Genomic DNA, 23,286 nt, shown 5'->3' with positions numbered 1-23,286 from the left:
GTGTTTTTAGCGTTATATTCCCAACAGGCTTCGTGAAAAGTCAGTGGAGATCTTTAAGGTGCCCCTCCTTTAGTTTCAATATTTAAGAAAATGTAGTCGCTGAAAGGTCATAAGAAGCAGTGATGCTGGAGACCCACACCTCTTCAGCTCCGGAAACATAGTGTAGGGAGCTGCAGAACATGGTAAAAGGTCTAATTTCGTAATTACTAAAGGAAGTTGGATGTTTGCCGGTATGTGGCAAGAGCATTGTCACATCCTTCCATCGTTAGAAAAAAATGGCTCTGAGCACTATGGGACTTAACTGCTGAGGTCATCAGTCCCCTAGAACTTAGAACTACTTAAACCTAACTAAGGACATCACACACATCCATGCCCGAGGCAGGACTCGAACCTGCGACCGTAGCGGTCGCGCGGTCCATCGTTAGAGTACCAACAAGAAATTCCTGCAGTTCACTCCACAAACGCCACGCCTTGAGGAAAGCACTATTCCGTGACGGGTCTGGGAAGCGATTGAAGGAGATATACTTTCACACCAACAACCAGCCAGCAATCTTCATAAACTTGTAAGTGGGCTGGTTCTGTGTTGGCAGCGCTGTGTAGCGCTTTGCATTGGATCTCGGACTGCGCTTTATTTGTAAGAGACTCTGTGGCTGTTTGGACTCGTTGTTGGAAGTAAGTCACCAGCAGTGATGGAAGTACTGTTGGACAGTTGGAAGTTAGCGGCCAACAGTGATGGAAGTACTGTTCGGCAGTTGGAGGTGAACAGCCAGCAGTTATGTGAGAAGTTAGCATTGATGGAGGATAGAGGTCCGAAGTGTTAGCGTAGGCTAACGATCTGTACATGTTCGACTTTGAATATTATTCATGATTACACACCTTTGTACTAGATGTCAATGACGATTTATATTCGCGTCTGAACTGGATGTAACATTATTAAGGTAAAAAAAGATACATTATTTGGTTTGCTACAAAATCTTTCCTTCGCTAACCACATACATATTAGTAGTTAGTGGCTTTAGTAGTTAGAATGTTTTATTTAGCTGGCAGTATTGACGCTCGATGTATTGCAGTAGTTCACGTAATGAAGATTTTTGTGAGGTAAGTGCTTAATGAAATGTATAGGTTATTGTTAGGATTGCTTCTTATTCAGGGCTATTCTTTTGTATTAATTATTTGAAGTCAGATTGTGATTTTTTTTTTGAGCAGTCAGACTGCGTTGCACTAGAATATTGTGGGTGAGTGTTGACATGATAAGAAAAAGTAAAGAGAAAGTAGGCTCAGTACGTTGAGTTTTACTAAGCTGTTTCAGAATCAAATAACGCAGAAGTTCCATCTTCTCAGTCATTCAGCAATTTAAGTGCAAATTCACACATGTAAATAAAGAAGTTTCAAACTGACGCAGCATCTGTTTCACACAGCCGTGATATAAGTTGTAGGACATGGATATGCACATATACAGATGGCGCTAGTATTGCGTACGCAAAATGTAAAAGGCAGTGCATTGGCGTACTTGTCATTTGTACTCAGGTGATTTATTTGGAAAAGTTTCCGACGTGGTTCTGCCCGCACGATGGAAACTAACAGACTTTGAATGCAAAATGGTGGTCGAAAATAGGCGCCTGGGACGTTTCAGTTTCGGAAATCGTTAGAGAATTCAGTATTCCGCGATCCACGGTGTCAAGAGTGTGCCGAGAACACCAAATTTCGGGCATTACCTCTGCGACGGACGCGCAGTGGCCGACGGCGTTCACCTAACGACCGTGTGTAGCGGCGTTTGCGTAGTGTTGTCAGTGCTAGCAGACAAGCAACATTGCGTGATGTTACTGCAGAAATCAACATTGGATGTATGACGACAGTGTCCGTTAGGATAGTGCGACGAAACCTGACGTTAACGAGCTGTGGCAGCAGACGACCGAGCGAGGTGGCGCAGTGGTTAGACACTGGACTCGCATTCGGGAGGACGACGGTTCAATCCCGCGTCCGGCCATTTTGATTTAGGTTTTCCGTGATTTCCCTAAATCGCTCCAGGCAAATGCCGGGATGGTTCCTTTCAAAGGGCACGGCCGACTTCCTTCCCCATCCTTCCCTAATCCGATGAGACCGATGACCTCGCTGTCTGGTCTCCTTCCCCAAACCAACCAACCAACCAACCAGCAGACGATCGACGCAAGTGCCTCTGCTAACAGCACGACGCCGCCTGCAGCGCCTCTCATGTTCTCGTAACCAAATCGGTTGGAATCTGAAAGACTGTAAAATCGTGACCTGGTCAGATGCGTTCCGATTTCAATTGGTAAGAGATGATAGTTGGGGTCGAGTGTGGCGCAAATCCCACAAAGCCGTGACTCCAGCTTGTCAACAAGGTACTGTGCAAGCTGGTGGTGGTTCCATTATGGTGTGAAATGTGTTTAGATGGGATGGACCGGGGCCTCTGGATGTTCGGTAATTTGGAGACCATGCTCCTAAAAAAACGATGCAGTTTTTATTGACAACAGTGCAACATGACAGCGGACCATAATTGTTCGCGATTGGTTTGAACAACGTTCTGGACAGTTCAAGCGAATGATTTGCCCACCCAGATCGTCCGATATGAATCCCATCGAACATTTGTGGGACATAATCGTGAGGTCATGTCGTGCAAAAACCCTGCACCGCAAACGCTTTTGCAGTTACGGACGGCTTTAGAGGCAGCATGGCTGAATATTTCTGCAGGGAACTCACAACTACTTGTTGAGCCCACGCCACGTCGAGTTGCTGCACTACGTAGGGCGAGAAGAGGCCCGGCACGACAGCAGAAAGTATCAAAAATGGTTCAAATGGCTCTGAGCGCTATAACTGCTGAGGTCATCAGTCCCCTAGAACTTAGAACTACTTAAACCTAACTAACCTAACGACATCACACACATCCATGCCCCAGGCGGGATTCGAACCTGCGACCGTAGCAGCAGCGCGGTTCCGGACTGAAGTGCCTAGAACCGCTCGGCGACTCCGGCCGGCCAGAAAGTATCGCATGACATTTGTCAGCTCAATGTAGATATGACAGGAAAGTCCTCAAAACGAGGTTAATGCTACATACTGAGGTTGATATTGGACGTTAGTTGCGTATTGATGAAAACTTAATCATTAATAAACATTATGCGATGGACACCTCCAAAGAGTTTCCTAGCTATCGAAATGGTGATTTATGGGCTAACACATTCTATTGTCGTCTGTGTATTTAGAAGAAAGCGAATCCAAATAACTAAAGAACATGTAATTACTAATTGAAAGTGTTACTGCACAGAATAAACTCAATTAATTGATTGATGTCCCGGAATTCTTGCATAATCCGTAATAATTTACCCGTCACAATCCAAAATTCCGTCTCATAAAAGATTTATTCACTTTTCTAACTTTATTTTGATAGAATGTTTATGTGCAATTTTTTCTAGCTTTCATTTCAATACCTTTGGTGATATTTTGTCTCAGTTTCGTCCAGATGCACTGTCAAACGATCATGAACGATGGATGGCTGGAATGTCAGTAGTGAGTACGACATCACTTCTTAAATTTCATCCAATTTTAAGAGGCAGATAGCATACAAGGAACGTGTGCATGACAACAAAAGTGATAATCAGTTTTCACAATCACTTTAGCCAACACGATACACACTAGGCAACGTTTCAATTTGACTGAGGATGATCTGAATTGGCGCTTGCGTAATAACCGAATTTTCAGTTTTTGCAATAAGTAAAACATCTGCATGGTGATTTGAAAAAATTTTTAGAGCCAATATCACATAAGTTAATATTTATTACTGACGACTAGTTTAGACAGTTGATACTGTCATCTTCTAACCTTAAAAAAATTTTTGACTGGGAATCGTGTTCTACTAAGAGTTCATCATTCATGCCATTTCGTTATTGTGGTGGAGGATATACCGCACATTATACATAGGTTTGTTAACAGTAAAACCACATGCATATGAAACGCGTCTTGTGCTAATGGGCACGTTCACACACGTAATACTCCACTGAGGATTGTTAGTTCTTACACTGCACGATATATAGTAAAAACGTACATATACACAAATATTTACGTTTACGTGGAATGTTGTGTACATCATGGAGACAATTCAGTCGAAGTATACGGTGCTAAACTGCAATTCGCACACAGTTCAGTGCTCTGTTTCATTTTTTAAAAAATGAAGCGGCGTCTTTTGTACACATTGTAACTTTTCCCTACAAAATTAATCTAAACGTACAGCTGTTTCTCTCTGCCAAGCAATAAAGCTGATGCTCACATTTTCTTCCAGTTGCATTTCTTTCCCTTTTCTTTTTTCATTGAGTAACGCCCCTTTCTTGTCATCTTTTTCTACGTGTCCTATCACTTTCCTCATTTTTTGTCTATTCCGCCCCATGAACCACCCCCCTCCCCTCCTCTCACCCCGCTATTCCTCTCACGTCCATTACTGCCAGTGCCCACAGTTTATATTTTCCTGCCTGAAATAATTTATATCTATTATTATACTTTTCACAAACACGTATAAATTTTAAGTGTATGCTTCCGCGGCCGTTGTCACTGTCAGTAAAATTCTCCTGGGCTGTTGACCGTATCGTCAGTATTTAAAAAAAATTCTCTTTCATTCAGCAGTGAGCTCAGTACAAAGCCCTGAGGAAGGACACTTGCAATAGTAACTGAAACATCGAACAATTTTATATATTGACAAAGCGGTCAATGGAGCAGAAGAATTTTGTTGAGAAATATAAATTGTGTTTTTTTTTCTTCCTTAGCTACTACTGTTTCCATAATATTTGCGATAACTGTTTAATTGTGTTGGTTTACACATTTGATGGACGGTGTCTTATAACGTACATATCGTATCGAATTGAATGCAAAATGTGAAGACGCAAGAGAGGGTCGTATAGTCATAATCTTGCCAGGGTAGATAAGTAAATAAACTTTGCAAAAGAGTGTCTTGATCGTCAGTCGTTACTCTTAAGGATACAGTGTATCAGGTTGTCATCGTTAGGAGCTGTAGAATTTCTGTAATCCCTCACTCAATGGTATTAATTTGGATCCAGGTTTGTCCCTTGGAGGAATTTCGTCATTTCAAAAGCATTGTAGCATTCGTCAGTACATGCATTTTGATGAGGTCCTTTCCTGCAGGTTCCCGATGATCTTCTACAAGCTTCGTAAAATGAAGCCGATGCGGCGAACAGAACAAGAGCTTGTGGAACACATATGTGCCTTTCGCGTGTGCGGGTCTTCTGGGTAAGGCAGCAGTGCGCGGTAATTACATATATAGGCTCGCTTGTGAGCAAAAACTTTTGACGGTTCTGCAGTATCTTATAATTTGATAGTACCAGAGCTGCACATATAGTCATACGTACGTGCATTGGTAATTCAGGGGAAAGAAAAATCTTCTTAAGAGGATACTGACAGACGAAATGACATAAATTCCTATCCCGTTGGTAAATACGCACATCATATGAATGTGTCATTATGAATACACAGAACATTTGCATTAACTAACAGGTGTTGAAGTAAGAAACCGGAATTTCCCTATAGATGGTGTTAGCCGTCAGTGTAGGGCCCGTGAGAACCCGTCTCCAGCACCATCTGTTTCCTGTAACGGCTCATGACGAATATCAACATACACTAAGCCATGTGCCATACGTCGGTATCTTTTTCAAACCCGTAAACACGTCGACTTTTGTACCTACGAACTACGATTTGCGGACAGAGTTGGTTTTGTGTTATCATTTGAAAAAAAAAATGTTTCTGCAGAATCGCATCGAATGTATGTCGAAGCTTTCGCCAAACATGCTCTTCGTAAAACACAGTGTTTCGAGTTCTTCGAAAAATCCAAAAATGTGTGATTTTGACGTGAGAAACTACGAGCGCATGAAAGCACCGAAAAAGCTCGAAGACAACGAAATGCAGGCCTTATTGGATGAAGATGATACTCAGAGTCAACAGAAACTCGCGGAACAATTGAGTGTGAAGCAGAAAGCCGTTTCTCTTCGGTTGAAAGCTATGGGAAAGTAGGAAAATGCGTTCTGCATGAAATGAATGAAAGACAGCAAGCAAATCGAAAGACCACTTGTGAAATGCTGCTCGCCATATACAAAAGAAAGTCGTTTCTTCATCGAATAGCGACATGTGATGAAAAATGGATATGTTCTGAGAATCCTAAGTGTCGTAAATCATGGGTGAATCCAAGCAGACCATAGACATCCACTGGAAGACCAAATAGCTTTGGGAAGAAGACAATGCTTTGTGTTTGGTGGGATCAGAAGGGTGTCATTTATTATGAGCTGCTAAAACCTGGTGAAAGCGTTAACACTGGTCGCTGCCAACTGCAAATGATCGATTTAAATCGAACATTACGTGTGAAACGACTGGAATATGGAGAAAGGCAACACAAAATCATATTACTCCATGATAATGCTCCATCACACACACAGCAAAACGGGTCAAGGAAACGATCGGGATGCTCAGCTGGGAAATATTAGGGCATGTGGCTTATTGCGATTATCATTCATTTGCATCACTGGGACACGCTCTCGCTGAGGAACTCTTCAGTTCGTATGAAAATGTACTAAAATGGCTCGCTAACTAGTCTGCTTCTAAAGGAGAACTGTTTTTTTGGTGTGGCATTCATAGTCTGCCGGATAGGTGGTAGAAATGTATAAATAGCAATGGAGATTATTTTAAATAAAATATTGTTTGTCAGTTTCAAACAACAGACGTATAATTCTTGCAACCAGATTCCGGTTTCATACTTCTACACCTGGTATTTTTTGGCATCCTGCTTCCAGACAGTTATTTCTGCTTAGGACCAAAGTGTAACTAAGTATATAAAATTTAAGGAAACATCCTAGATGAACGTCACATATAACCTGTTCATTGTTTCGCTTGTATTTACTATTTTCTTCAGTCGGAAAGAGGCTATGGCTTTATATTGTTTAGCCCACTTATGTCTTAGGAGATGCCATCATACATCTGTTTGTTAATGAAAACTTTAAGACCGTAACTGATTTTATCACTACTAGAGTAAGATATGTATAATTTATCCCACAGTTTTTAGTATTGTGTAAATGCTTATTACAAAGTATAGTGTTATTTTTGAGTATACTAACTGTTGAAAATTGTAAGGTACTATTTAAATCAGTGTCAAGTGAAGAGTAACACATTAAATTGTGAGTAAATGTACACTATATCAAACTCACGGATGTCCAGACAAACAGCTGGTGGTGGAATGTTTAACATACAGCCAAACAATGATTTGCAGTCAGCTCAAGATGGCAATTGCATATCACACAACGGTGAGTATTTTGTTTGCAAGAAGAGCAAAAGGAATTTCAAACACAGAACATCACTTTCAGAACTGGTAGCAGTGTATTATTTATGATAAAAGCAATAACACAGATTACGGGCAGACAGTTCACGGGTCAATGACGAAGGCCGTCGACCAGTCACCTGTCTTGCACCGTGCTGACAAAATACAAAAGCAACAACTATACAAATAAATAGACAAAAATCAAAAACAAACAAATAACAATGAGGAGTGGCTATAGGAAAACTGTAGGCCTACCGAATATTCTTCAGAATAAGAAAAGTTTATTGGAGTAAAGTTACTGTGTTGTTAACGCCCTTTGTAGTAGTCAGTTTGGAAAAACACGCCCAAAAGTGAAAGAAGTGCTGATTTGTCGAGTCCAACAAAAATTTGCCAGTAAACAGAAGCAAAAGGGTACAATATTACAAATACATTCTCGGGAGAGCAATGGTAAACAATGAGCTATATGTATTAACTGACTTCGCTGAAGCTTCTATAGCGACTGCAAAGAAAGTTGCATTAGATGTCAACACATTTTATGGTTTGTAAATATGAAGATTTTATAGATAACCGTATGTAACCAGTGGTCGTTACAATCGTCTGATTTTCTGTTCATTGATAACCAAGTTTCATATCGTATCAAGTCACTATAATTACAACTTCACATGCGGCGTTGTTCCATTTCGGTATCTGATACATAACTCGCGAGAGTGGCAAAGTTGCCGCTGGAATGGGTACTTGTCCGAGTACGCTTGCGCTACTGTCGTTCCGCATTGTGAGTCGAAATTAGCTCTGCTGGATATTAAGCTTAAATCAAGCTCTCGAAATTTTGTACTTTTGGTAGTTCAACGTGACACTGAAACGAACTGAAACTCGTTTTATCCTCGACATTGTTTAGTTCACTACCTCAAGAAGGAATTGTTGTTGATGAGGGCTGTTGAAGATCATGGTGCATTTCATGTCCACACAGTTCTTTAAATGCTAAGAGGCAGTCGGCGCAATTGATGAATTTGAGTCAGAAGACGTAAAGTCTAGTTACAGCATCTTTCTGATATTAAGAACCACCTTAATTAACAAATTACTGAAATAAATGTTGATCTGATGGTTAGAAATTCTCTTACGCATTGTGATCACGTTCACGCACTCAGTCACTAAATTTTCACGAGTAGGGAAGTAAAAGGTCAAAGAGTGAGGTACAGGATTTTGGCAGCAGAGTTATTCACATTTGTAAGTTACTGACTAATTTCTTTTGCGTGAGTGATAGATTCCTTGCAATACATTTCGTGCGATATCTCAACTGTCCGACAAGCTGTGTCTAAAAACAAATTGATATATTTGCTTAGAGTTCCAATTTAGCCACTCCTCTATCAGGCGAATTGCTCGTGAGCATTCTCTGCGTTGTACCTTGGATAGTATCTCGAGATTATATTCCAAAACACTGTCTTCTTTCTATGCCTAAGTTTACTGTGCAAGTTCTATACGTGGAGGCGTATTAGAGCAAAGAAAATTTAAGCTGACTGCACGACTAGAGTCCACGAGCAATTTGCCTGTGTAACGGGTCTAACAAGTGAGATTGTCACCAATTCTATAACAGATAACTGGGATGTAGGAAACCTGGGGTGTCTTTGTGGCCTAACTGTTTTTAACACTATGTCAAACTAATTTTTTTCAAACATTCTTTTGTTCGTTCAGTATTTTGGAGATGGAAGAGGGAGAGGGAGGGAAGTCGTCAGAGGGCGAGTAGCTGCGCCACGGCGCAGGCGAGCAGGCTGGCCGCCGCGGTGGCTGCGGCCGCTCCGCTGCTGACCACCTGGTCCAGGTCGTTGGCGCTCGTCTCGTACTTGGTGCCGGCGCCCAGGCCGTTGCCGTTGCCGCTGCCGCCGCCGCCGAACCCGAAGTGGAAGCCGCCGGTCGGCTTGACGCCCTTCTCCACCCCGAAGGCGTGGTGGTCGAACGATTCCTGGCGGCGGAGGTTGGTCGACACCTGGTAGGTGCGCAGCACCTCAGCCTCGCCGCCGTTTCCACCACCACCTCCTCCACCACCAGCACCTCCAGCACCTCCAGCACCTCCAGCACCTCCATGTTGGTGCGGTGGAGAGCCCGCGCTGCCTCCACTCACATCCTTGAAGTTAATGAAATTGTCGACTCCGCCACCGCTTCCGTACCTGCAATGAAAATAACCGTCTCCATGAGACGTGGCACAAGTACATTTGCTGTTTTTTGACAGCTGTGGACAAAGTATTAATCGTCCTCTCGTAAGAGCTCAGTGGACGCTGAAAGGGTCCTGTAGCTACCTTTCATTAGTCCGGTAGCCCATTTTCACTACCATTTCTCTTTCTTGTTTATCTTTTCTCATATCTACATCTACATCTACATCAATACTCCGCAAGCCACCTGACGGTGTGTGGCGGAGGGTACCTTGAGTACCTCTATCGGTTCCCCTTCTATTCCAGTCTCGTATTGTTCGTGCAAAGAAGGATTGTCGGTATGCCTCTGTGAGGGCTCTAATCTCTCTAATTTTATCCTCATGGTCTCTTCGCGAGATATATGTAGGAAGGAGTAAGATACTGCTTGACTCTTCGGTGAAGGTATGTTCTCGAAACTTCAACAAAAGCCCGTACCGAGCTACTGAGCGTCTCTCCTTCAGAGTCTTCCACTGGAGTTTATCTATCATCTCCGTAACGAACAAGCGTACCGTAACCTACTTCCTTTGTTTTCAGATTGCATTTCCTTAGGATTCTTCCAATGAATCTGTCTGGCATCTGCTTTACCAACGATCAACTTTATATGATCATTCCATTTTAAATCACTCCTAATGCGTACTCCCAGATAATTTGTGGAATTAACTGCTTCCAGTTGCTGACCTGCTATTTTGTAGCTAAATGATAAGGGACCTATCTTTCTATGTATTCGCAGCACATTACACTTGTCTACTTTGAGATTCAATTGCCATTCCCTGCACCATGCGTCAATTCGCTGCAGATCCTCCTCCATTTCAGTACAATTTTCCATTGTTACAACCTCTCGATATACCACAGCATCATCCGCAAAAAGCCTCAGTGAACTTCCGATGTTATCCACAAGGTCATTTATGCATACTGTGAATAGCAACGGTCCTACGACACTCCCCTGCGGCACACCTGAAATCACTCTTATTTCGGAAGACTTCTCTCCGTTGAGAATGACATGCCGCGTTCTGTTATCTAGGAACTCTTCAATCCAATCGCACAATTGGTCTGATAGTCCATATGATCTTACTTTGCTCATTAAACGACTGTGGGGAACTGTATCGAACGCCTTGCGGAAGTCAAGAAACACGGCATCTACCTGTGAACCCGTGTCTATGGCCCTCTGAGTCTCGTTGACGAATAGCGCGAGCTGAGTTTCACACGATCGTCTTTTTCGAAACCCATGCTGATTCCTACGGAGAAGATTTCTAGTTTCCAGAAAAGTCATTATACTCGAACATAATACGTGTTCCAAATTTCTACAATTGATCGACGTTAGAGATACGGGTCTATAGTTCTTCACATCTGTTCGACGTCCCTTCTTGAAAACGGGGATGACCTGTGCCCTTTTCCAATCCTTTGGAACGCAACGCTCTTCTAGAGACCTACGGTACACCGCTGCAAGAAGGGGGGCAAGTTCCTTCGCGTGCTCTGTGTAAAAACGAAGTGGTATCCCATCAGGTCCAGCGGCCTTTCCTCTTTTGAGCGATTTTAATTGTTTCTCTATCCCTCTGTCGTCTATTTCGATATCTACCATTTTGTCATCTGTGCGACAATCTAGAGAAGTAACTACAGTGCAGTCGTCACTAACTGTCCGATCTCATGCTTACTGTCCATGATTGCGTGATGTGATATTGTTGCAACTTGGCCACGATACCTAGAAATCGCGTCTCCACAAACCACGACGGTAGCCCAACAAACTCTAATGTTCAACCACGTGGTTCGCTTCCCACGGACGAAAGGTACATAAAGCAGGGAAAATTTACGAGAAGGCAAAGCTATTAACATTTAGAAAAATGAAAGCTTATACAGGCACAGCTGAAGACAAACAGACAATCATACAGAAGCGAGTGCTCACTTCTTATCGACACCTTTGTGTGGCGCTCTTCCGGTGGATCCGAGTCTGCTATAGAAATTTACTAAAAGGAAAATCTGCCAACGTTTTGCATTCCTTGCTGCGACAAGGCAAAGTAATCTTTCAGAGTTGAAAAGCGAGACCAAAAGCTAACAGCTCTCCCCTCGCCAAGTAACAACGCGCCATGCGGTCAGTCTAACTCACTCTTCTTAGACTGGAGCACAGCTGTGGACGGTTCCCGTACCGGCGGCAGACTGCCTCCCTTTTTCATCTCCAGCCTCTTCCACGCTCCGCGTGGCCCGGAAAACCCGAAGATGCCATTTCCGCCACCAACGTAACGCAGGTGGATTTCCCACAAGTAGCGAAAACCTCTTTGCCTACTTGACCATTGCAAGAGTTGGCTATTCTGTACAACTGCTGCTGTATCTGTATGACTATCGCAGACTCTCTGCAGCAGACTACGCCAGCATCTAGCAACGTGACACACGACATTCATTCAATCACACCACTATGAGAGTTATGAGAAAAGAGAAACAACGAAAAGAAAGAGAAATGGTAGTGACAATGGGCAACCGGACTAATGAAAGGTGGCTACAGGACCCTTTCAACGCTTCAGGAGAATGAAGATGGCGTAGAACTGGTACCGAGTGGTCATGTGACCCGCCACTCCTGACATAAGTCTCTACATTGAAATGATGGGTGTGTGCCGCACGGTTCTAAGCACATAGTATAGTAGTGAGATGAACTGATGGTAAGGGCTCATTGGTCGGGAGATCCAATCAGGGGTTCTTCTGCCACCTAGTCAAGTCGTGTTATTTGACGCAATTTTGACGACTTTGCGTTTGGATGCTAATGAAATGGTGATGAGGACAACGAAACACACAGTCCCCGAGTGGATGAAATCTCCGACGTGGCCTGGAATCGAACCACCCGCCCTCACTCTCAACGTATGACAGTCAGGTAAGAAGAAGGATCGGCGTGTGACGGAAGGGCAGAATTGAGCTATGGTGCCCATGCCCACACAACGAATGTCGGCAGATTTGTTATTGTATCAACGCAGACTGCCCAATGTCTCACCAACGACTGCGGTGTCAGCACTGGTAAGAACGGTAGGCATAAGAAATTTCTAACCGGCAGGGGCCGCAGACGAGGATCACGCCTTTTCAAACCAAGAGGGAGTTGCTGCTGACATTGAATACAGGTCCGTCTCAAGCTGTTTCCCAGCGAAAGTTTGAATGAATGTTTAGACCTCAAAGGGCTCTGAGCACTATGGGACTTAACAGCTGAGGTCATCAATCCCCTAGACTTAGAACTACTTAAACCTGACTAACCTTAGGACACATCCATGCCCGAGGTAGGTTTCGAACCTGCGACCTAGCAGCAGCGCGGTTCGGGACTGAAGCGCCTAGAACCGCTCGGCCACAAACGCCGGCTTGGGAACCTCAGAAAAGGCCTTTGCTTACAACAGCACGCAAAGCTGTACAAAACTGAATCTGGGCAATAGTTCACAGGAGTTGTGTAGTGTCGTTCGAAGACCACGAACTTGCCGCTTATAAAGAAATAAGTGCAGCGACGGCTCAAATGAGGAGCTCAACCAGCATTGTGTGGACGGCGTGCTTCATACTTTAGCTGATTCTGTGATGTTTTGGGAGTGATTTTTGTACCATGACTTGGCCACAACCATTCACGCTACTGTGAACATGAAGATGGACGCTTATTTCAGCATTTTCAGCGACCGGATGTTGCCCTTTCTGCTCTACGGAATCTGGTCGCAAATGAGTGGCTTCAGCTGAATATAGTGTATCCAAGGAAATTCGTGGACTCTCTTGCTCACCAAATTGAGGCAGTTATAGTGGTTAGAAGCGATCTAACCCGATATCAGCGTGATGCCTCCTGGGGAGACTAAAGATTTTGGTCCAGCGTGCTTATCAAAATCGGAAAAATAAATATTTACCATAAGTCCAAGATCAAACACGCAATGAAAAGTAAAACTCTGGAAGTGACTTAATGGAAATAGTGTGTACGCTCTCTTTCTAGGTTTGATCACACATACTGTTGTCCTAAAATGTGAACGAGTACATGATTGAACCTAGAAGAAAGCATGTCCATTTAGAGCATAGCAAGCCCTAAGAATAGGTGTTCAGTAAATCCGAAAGTCTGTTTCGTAACCATTCATCACGGACCTACAGCTGTGGCAAATGCTATAAAAATACTGATTACACGGAGGCGACGTTTTGTCACACGAAGGGTCAGAGCTCTTGTTTTACTAATTGATGAAGAAGACATTCTAGATCGTGGTCTTGCTTTACTTTCATGAAAGATTACAGGCGAAATATGGTGTCATCACATTAAACAGTAGCGCGGAGAGAAATAAAACCATTAGCTATTTATAATACACTCCTGGAAATGGAAAAAAGAACACATTGACACCGGTGTGTCAGACCCACCATACTTGCTCCGGACACTGCGAGAGGGCTGTACAAGCAATGATCACACGCACGGCACAGCGGACACACCAGGAACCGCGGTGTTGGCCGTCGAATGGCGCTAGCTGCGCAGCATTTGTGCACCGCCGCCGTCAGTGTCAGCCAGTTTGCCGTGGCATACGGAGCTCCATCGCAGTCTTTAACACTGGTAGCATGCCGCGACAGCGTGGACGTGAACCGTATGTGCAGTTGACGGACTTTGAGCGAGGGCGTATAGTGGGCATGCGGGAGGCCGGGTGGACGTACCGCCGAATTGCTCAACACGTGGGGCGTGAGGTCTCCACAGTACATCGATGTTGTCGCCAGTGGTCGGCGGAAGGTGCACGTGCCCGTCGACCTGGGACCGGACCGCAGCGACGCACGGATGCACGCCAAGACCGTAGGATCCTACGCAGTGCCGTAGGGGACCGCACCGCCACTTCCCAGCAAATTAGGGACACTGTTGCTCCTGGGGTATCGGCGAGGACCATTCGCAACCGTCTCCATGAAGCTGGGCTACGGTCCCGCACACCGTTAGGCCGTCTTCCGCTCACGCCCCAACATCGTGCAGCCCGCCTCCAGTGGTGTCGCGACAGGCGTGAATGGAGGGACGAATGGAGACGTGTCGTCTTCAGCGATGAGAGTCGCTTCTGCCTCGGTGCCAATGATGGTCGTATGCGTGTTTGGCGCCGTGCAGGTGAGCGCCACAATCAGGACTGCATACGACCGAGGCACACAGGGCCAACACCCGGCATCATGGTGTGGGGAGCGATCTCCTACACTGGCCGTACAGCACTGGTGATCGTCGAGGGGACACTGAATAGTGCACGGTACATCCAAACCGTCATCGAACCCATCGTTCTACCATTCCTAGACCGGCAAGGGGACTTGCTGTTCCAACAGGACAATGCACGTCCGCATGTATCCCGTGCCACCCAACGTGCTCTAGAAGGTGTAAGTCAACTACCCTGGCCAGCAAGATCTCCGGATCTGTCCCCCATTGAGCATGTTTGGGACTGGATGAAGCGTCGTCTCACGCGGTCTGCACGTCCAGCACGAACGCTGGTCCAACTGAGGCGCCAGGTGGAAATGGCATGGCAAGCCGTTCCACAGGACTACATCCAGCATCTCTACGATCGTCTCCATGGGAGAATAGCAGCCTGCATTGCTGCGAAAGGTGGATATACACTGTACTAGTGCCGACATTGTGCATGCTCTGTTGCCTGTGTCTATGTGCCTGTGGTTCTGTCAGTGTGATCATGTGATGTATCTGACCCCAGGAATGTGTCAATAAAGTTTCCCCTTCCTGGGACAATGAATTCACGGTGTTCTTATTTCAATTTCCAGGAGTGTAATTAGTTATTTATCATAAGAATAATATAACAATAATTAGCAATTATAGTTGTATGGCATGAATGGCTACGAGACCACGAAGAGCAGGTTCAGTCGCCTAATTGGAAAGGTATTCCTCATCCATCGTACCAGCAGGCACCTTACCTTTGCAGACTATGAGAGATGTGTGCGTAAGTGTATCTGTGAAGTGTAGGCTACTGTAAAGGCGTGTGTGTAATGTAGTGTCTTGTTCGTGCTGGACATGGTGACAGAAGGGAGAGGGTGGAACCCGGCGCCAGCAGACAGCCTACTCTTCGCGGTTAGCACCAATAGGGCCGCTGAACTTTGCGTCGCCACCCGACGAATGGCTCACTATCAGCAGTGTCACACACCCTCATGTCATGGAGACGCCTGGAATTTAATCGAGGACATTGGCGCTAAGAGTACGTGAACAGGGGCTTTATGCTACCACTCTCAGGTCCACTCTGCTGTAGAGGCAAGGGGAAAATTGCCACTGGCAAGGTCATCCATCGGGGTAGGGGCCACGCCCGACGGCGCTTCTACACCTGTGATACGGTGGGGAGCGATATATCCTATCGGCACGACCGTTCACATTAACTATTTGTAATAATGTGCGAAACAGATAGATACGTAGTTGTGCTATGTTACCGTTGTAAGAGGTATGCGCTGCCTGCGATATAGAATCGCTGACCAGAGAGCAGTGTTGACTGCAGTACGAACTGTGTAACTGTAGCAGTTAGTTGTGGCTAGTCGCTTGTCTGAGGTTGTCTGCGCTTGTCTGCTGTCTGCTCTGGTCGGGAATCTGGAGATGGAGTATTATTGTGTAAGGTAAAGAAGCAGCGTCGCGCATATCTAGTAATGTATCTGAACTCTCATCCAAATGTTTTAAAAATGTCCTAATAATAATTTTGGTAATATAAAGTAATTTAAAAAAAAACATTCATTTCAAAAAATCTGTGGCTTCCTTTCACAAATCAAAAATGTATAGGCCAGCGTTGCACGGAGCTGTGCCGAAAAAATTTTCAGGTAAGAGCAGATATATTCGCCATTTTTATTGAGGTAAGAATTTTTGCTTTTTTATTCAGAATGATCTTACAGGGCCATGACGCAGCACTGCTGTCGTCCAAAATTTACCAGGTTACTGAATTTATTTTTTGTTATGAGGTTTAAGAATTTTTCTGTTTCGAGCTTAAATTAAATGAGAAAAGAATTTTGTGGGTACATTAAATGTGAATACATTTGTGCATGGACATTATAAATGGGAACCAATTTTGTTCTGAGGTCACACAAATATTAGAATCGCTATCCATAATAATTATTTTAATTTCAATTTAATAAATTTTGTGGGGAGATTACACTTGGCGACCCTGCCAGGATTCGAACCTGGAATCTTCTGATGGTTTGTAACTGGCCAATGAGTGCCAATAATTATTTTAAATATGACGTATGTCACTTGAATGATGAAAAATGTTTTGTAATATTTAATACTTGCTCTATGTTTAGTAACTGGCCAATGAATGCCACTGTTTCTTATATTTGTATTACGTCACTTACATGCTATATATATGAATAGTAGTAGCTTGATGCTACACTCTTTAACTCCTGGCTGGCCGGTGTGGCCGTGCGGTCTAGGCGCTTCAGTCTGGAACCGCGTGACCGCTCCGGTCGCAGGTTCGACTCCTGCCTCGGGCATGGATGTGTGTGATGTCCTTAGATTAGTTAGGTTTAAGTAGTTCTAAGTTCTAGGGGACTGATGACCTTAGATGTTAAGTCCCATAGTGCTCAGAGCCATTTGAACCATTTTAACTCCTGTTTTGAAGGATGACTTCTGATGGTTTGTAACTGGCCAATGAGTGCCAATGATTACTATAACTAGCTGAATTATGTAAATAGTATGCCATTAATTAACTCTTGTTGAATGATCACTTTTGAATAATGCATAAAATGGTTTGTAACTGGGCAATGAGTGCCAATGTTCACTATAATCAGATGACTTATGAACATTATTCTGTAATACTTCATATATAGTACAGAAATGTTCAGTAATTAGGCGATGAGTGCCACCAATTACTCAAATCAGTTGATAGACTAGTGTAATTCTCTATGATGACTAGCATAAGATTTGATATAATCCATTATGGAGTCGAGGTAGCAGTTGTCGTTATACTGGTTATCACATTTAGCATTCAACCGCGGTTGAATGCTAAATGTGATAACCAGACTAGCATAAGACTTAATGTCCTTCACCTTCTGACTAATTACCAGAAATTACTGCAATATCCGTTTGTCCTGTCTATCCTCATGATCATGGAGCACTATATTTGGTTTTTGCACTAATTCTACGTTGGTGTACCTTACAAGAACGTGGTGTTGACACGACAGGCTGTCCACCAGCTTGAGCGATGGAGATGTTATTATGGTCCCGCTGTTTGGTGTACCTAATGTACTACCAAAATGATAACATTGAATATTAATACGACATTTCAGTGTCTTGGCAACACTGATTAATACTTCAGGGAAGAGAACTTCAGATTGTCTCACTTGGTGTTGTGCTTCTGTGGAAAGATATGGACTTTCAGTGCAGCTACGTGCAACCTACTGTGCTACAGCCATGATGCAGTCCTTCCCTTTCCTATCCTAGTTTTTGTAAAATGGTAAAAAAATACTACGGTGCGTATGCACTTTATGTCATTTGCTAATATGATTTGTACTCATTGCGTATACATTTTGTGATTTCTTGATATGTTCTGTACTCAGTGCACGTGCACTATATTTTATTTCATGTTCGGCACTTATATATATGTATATATTCTGTGACTGTAAACTTAGTTAATTAAGAAAAATTTGTTGCTCATGGCAAGTCCAATTGACTCACCATCGCTGCCAAATTTTTGCCCCCCCCCCCCCCCCCAGTGGAGGGTTATGTAAAAGGTATGCGCTGCCTGCGATATAGAATCGCTGACCAGAGAGCAGTGTTGACTGCAGTACGAATTGTGTAACTGTAGCAGTTAGTTGTGGCTTGTCTGTAGCAGTTAGTTGTGGCTTGTCGCTTGTCTGAGGTTGTCTGCGCTTGTCTGCAGTCTGCTGTGGTCGGGAATCTAGAGATGGAGTATTATTGTATAAGGTAAAGAAGCAGCGTCGCCATAGCTAGTAATGTATCTGAACTGTCATCCAAATGTTTTCAAAATGCCCTAATAATAATTTTGGCAATATAAAGTAATTAAAAAAAAACATTTATTTCAAAAAATCAGTTGCTTCATTTCACGAATCACAAATGTATAGGCCAGCATTGCACGGAGCTGTGCCGAAAAAATTTTTTAGGTAAGAGCAGATATATTCGCCGTTTTTATTGAGGTAAGAATTTTTGCTTTTTTATTCAGAATGATCTTACAGGGCCATGACGCAGCACTGCTGTCGTCCAAAATTTACCAGGTTACTGAATTTATTTTTTATTATGAGTTTTAAGAATTTTTCTGTTTCGAGCTTACATGAAATGAGAAAAGAATTTTGTGGGTACATTAAATGTGAATGCATTTGTGCACGGAGATTATAAATGGGAACTAATTTTGTTCTGAGGTCACACAAAAATTAGAATCGCTATCCATAATAATTATTTTAATTTCAATTTAATAAATTTTGTGTGGAGGTTACACCGTACAGGACTGATGCTGCCTGTGGCTTCAGGTGGTATGCCTCGTTACGATTTTTTCACGTAACTATGTCTGTGAAATTATTGTTGAACTAATTGTTTTTGTTTTCCGATACCGAGCGAGGTGGCGCAGTGGTTAGCACACTGGACTCGCATTCGGGAGGACGACGGTTCAATCCCGCGTCCGGCCATCCTGATTTAGGTTTTCCGTGATTTCCCTAAATCGCTTCAGGCCAATGCCGGGATGGTTCCTTAGAAAGGCACGGCCGACTTCCTTCCCCATCCTTCCCTAATCGGAGCTTGTGCTCCGTCTCTAATGACCTCGTTGTCGACGGGACGTTAAACAGTAATTTCCTCCTCCTCCTGTTTTCCGATTTGTCCTTTACATTTTCGATAATTTCGACTTCTTCTGCTAGGTACTGCAGGATGTCCTTTTGATCACCACTGCGTCTGTACTCCGCAAGGCACCTCGCAGTTTGTGTACCACTCTCAGTACACTTCTCCTCCTACCTGTTCCAGTCCCGAATGCTTCCCGGAAAGAACGATTGCTGGAAAGGCTCTGTGTGAGCTCGAATGGCGTACACTCTACCATAATTCTCTTTTTCTAAGTTATACGTAGCAGGAAGCAATATATTGGTTTACTCTTCCAGCAACTTAAGCTCTCGGAATTGTAACAGTCACTCAGACCGTGATGTAGAACGCCTCTCTTGCAGCGCCTGCTACTGGATTTGGCTGAGTATCTCTCTGCTGCTTTCGCGCTTACTAACCCATAACGAAACACAGTGTTCTTCATCGAACCTTCTCTATTTCCTCTATCAATCCTATCTGGTATTAACCCTTTAACTGCTCTGGACATGTTAACGCGGGCGCCTTTGTACCTGTCCCTGTGTGCTCTGAACGTGTTTACGCGCGCCACCAGTCCTTCTACCTGCTACTCTGAACGTGTCTACGTTAGTTTTAGCCAGTATTCCTACGGAAAGACAGCGTAGCAGGTACTGACCCGTATCCGCCTCCAGGCCGCGGCAGCAGCACGTCAGAGATCTGCCCTCCGCCGCCACCTGCGCCGCCGCTGCCGCCCCTGTATTCGAAGCCGCCGCCGCTGAGGGAGACTCCTTGGACGGGGTAGGGCAGCTGCGGCAGCACCACGTCGCCGACATGAAGCCCGCCGCCCCCGGCGCCGCCCACGCCGTACTGCGGGTACTCCGGGAAGTGGGCGAGCGTCATGTCGTGGTGCGCGCCGCCCCCGCCGCCGCCGCCGCCGCCGCCGTCGCCCTCGTCCTGGCGCACGCTGGTCACCACCACGCAGCCCGGCGGCACCGCCGCGTCAGCAGAGAGACGCAGCTCGCGCCCCGACCGCTGCACCGACTCCACCACGTCCTCCTGCACAGGCAGCAGCGCGGAAACCAATCGCACACTACCAGCATCTCGTACATAGCTACACCGCAACCCAAGTCTGCCAGTCTACAGCAGGCGGTACTGCACGTACATTCCTTCAGCTTTTATCTGAACCTACGAGGTGAGCCGTGCCGGCTCGTATCGATTGATCGATCGGGTCGGCATGGTGTGATCTTTCGGCTCGGCCGTTTGACGTGGCTTTTGGCCGCGACGGGCATGTGGCGCTGGAGAGGGACAGCCGGAGAGCCGCGCGGCGTGGGAGAATCAGGGGGAGCGTGGTTGAGCAGGCCGGGGCACGACGCAGAGGTTGTGGTGTGTTTGCAAGACCGATCCTGGCTTGTAGTGTGGGAACTGGACTCGGCCACATTACCCGAATCGAGTTGTGCGCCCCTGATTTGGATCTGTAAAGGATTTCATAAACCATTTGGTCTATCTGGATTTTGGTGATGTGATACAGTCCGAGCAAGCGAGGTGTATTAATTGGTACTATTGCTGAAACTTCCTGGCAGATTAAAACTGTGTGCTGGACCGAGACTCGAACTTGGGACCTTTGCCTTCCGCGGGCAAGTGCTGTACCAACTGAGCTACCGAAGCACGACTCACGCCCCGTCCTCACAGTTTTACTTCTGCCAGTACCTCGTCTCCTACTTTCCAAACTTTGCAGAAGCTCTCCTGCGAACCTTGCAGAACTAACACTCCTGGAAGAAAGGATATTGCGGAGACATGCCTTAGCCACAGCCTGGGGGGATGTTTCCAGACTGAGATTTTCACTCTGCAGCTGAGTTCTGCTAGGTTCGCAGAAGAGCTTCTGTGATGTTTGGAAGGTAGGAGACGAGGTACTGGCGGAATTAAAGCTGTAAGGACGGGTTGTGAGTCGTGCTTGGGTAGTTCAGTTGGTAGAGCACTTGCCCGCGAAAGGCAAAGGTCCCTAGTTCGAGTCTCGGTCCGGCACACAGTTTTAATCTGCCAGGAAGTTTCATATCAGCGCACACTCCGCTGCAGAGTGAAAATCTTATTCTGGTACTATTGCTGTTCGGAGTGACGGACGACATAAGCCAGTATGGTGAAACTGTAATATTTTTCCTGGTACAGTGAGCTGTGTGGACGTTGGTATAGTTGGTTCAAAGCACAGGCTTACCATTGAATCTGTACGTTCTGTATTACCTAATTGCATTACTTGTTCACTCGTAAACTGTGAAATGGTAGCCTTACTTGACAGTTTAAGTTTATCAGTACCCTGTTAAGGGGTAATTTAAATGAGCTCTTCAGTTTCAGTGGGCATATGTTAACCTACTAGTTTAAATTTCTAAGCTGACTTGGTATTATGCTCTTCGCCCTCGTCCTTTAAGGTTACGTCAAGGGCATTAGTTATTGATTCACCCTTGACTATTCTATTTCAATGTTTGTGAAATAGGCTATCATTTTATACATAGTAGTTATTTTACATTTGAGGAATTAATGTTTGCCGTTTTCTTCCCCCTTTGTCTAAAATTGTGTAGTAGCACGGGCTCTAAGGCCTTTTTTTCAGAGTTATAGTGTAGTGTGTGCGGCACCCTGTCCAGCTCGCCCGCTTGCTGTGGGTTCTGGGTCTAGCCGCCTCTGGTCTGAATCCAGTGGGCCCCCCTTCTGCTACTTGAATTAGCCCGTGCCTATGTGACGTCACATGTTTTGAAAATGTTTGTATTTTATTTTGTGATATCCATTATTGGTTAAGCTTTCTCATCATTGTAGTCTCCTTTTGGGAGCTTTACTTTGTATAGAATTTAATTAACTTGCAAGTCACTAAATGCTTGTTTAATGTTGTTGTTTGAATAGGGCGCTTGCCCGTGCTTGTAAGGATTTTGAATTTTAAAGATAAAATTTTATTTGGCCAAAGAAAAGTTAATAAAATTGTAGTTGTTAACTGTGAATGTTGCTTATGTGGCCCGGCCCTCCCGCTCAACGGCAATTGGCTGATTGGGGTGGATTAACCACCACACGAGGGACCACGAAGGCTGAGAAGTTACTAGCTTTCTCCACTTCCAGTTGCAAAATTATGAGAAAGCAATTTGGTACCACACCAAAGCTTGGTATCTTGTTGTGTAAATACACAGATAACACACGTTTCCTGTTCTTGCAACTACTCTCAGTTTCAGACAGTCTGAGATATGAGAAGTGTTTGTTCCTCCAGGTAAAGTCTGTCGAGAACAATCATACTGAGATCTCGCAAACACTGGAGGAGTAGAGTTCAAAACGAGATACTCGAGATTAGGCATTTCGTAGTTGAACCCTGCAGTGGGTGGCCCACGACATCAACTGCACTGTCCACACGCTGGCTCTGGAGGCCCGGCAGGTATCCATCAGAAAGGTATCCAAGGTACAGGACATCTCCTGAGAGCGTGCTGATTTCATTATTAATAGTGTTCTACACGTGAGGAACTTTTCAGCGAAGTGAGTCCCGAGATGACTGAACAGCTAGCGCAAGAAGCCGTAACTTGAGACATCCAGAGTTTATTTGGCCTGTCTCTAAGCTTTATAACATTCTTTTGCCTAGATTAGTGGCTCAGAATGAAATATTGCTCCATTGGCGCCATAGTCTGTCCCCGCGGACGAAGAAATTCTGCACCCAGAAACCGGCAAAAGCATTGGTGGTGTCTACTTTAAAGGACAAAAACGTCATTCAGATTGTGGACTACCTACCTAAGGGCTGTAGTAGAACTCGAGCCTTATCGATAAGCTTGATGCAATTAACAAGAAATTGGAAAACTGACCAACGGTATCTTTTCTGGGCCGGCCGCTGTGGCCTAGCGGTTCTAGGCGCTTCAGTCCGGAACCGCATGACTGCTACAGTCGCAGGTTCGAATCCTGCCTCGGGCATGATTGTGTGTGATGTCCTTAGGTTAGTTAGGTTTAAGTAGTTCTAAGTTCTAGGGGACTGATGACCTCAAAGTCCCATAGGGCTCAAAGCCATTTGAACCATATATTTTTTGGTGTAGGACAATACACCTTTACATGTATCTCAAGTCGTGCCTGTCCCGCGTTTC

At 44.7% G+C, this 23,286-nt stretch overlaps 1 long non-coding RNA gene across 1 annotated transcript; it reads right to left on the bottom strand.

Annotated features, from left to right (window-relative positions):
• Positions 1-7,357: 7,357 nt before the first annotated feature.
• LOC126259654 (uncharacterized) lies at positions 7,358-20,027 on the bottom strand. The gene is made up of 2 exons (XR_007546548.1): positions 19,869-20,027; positions 7,358-9,483 (listed from the first exon to the last, which is right to left on the bottom strand). It is a non-coding gene; the product is annotated as an uncharacterized LOC126259654 (long non-coding RNA).
• Between the last annotated feature and the right edge of the window lie 3,259 nt (positions 20,028-23,286).

The sequence above is a fragment of the Schistocerca nitens genome, chromosome 5 (genome assembly GCF_023898315.1).
Source record: "Schistocerca nitens isolate TAMUIC-IGC-003100 chromosome 5, iqSchNite1.1, whole genome shotgun sequence".
NCBI lineage: Eukaryota > Metazoa > Arthropoda > Insecta > Orthoptera > Acrididae > Schistocerca > Schistocerca nitens.
Note: the sequence above shows the minus strand (reverse complement) of the source record. Positions and strands in the feature narration are given on the sequence as shown.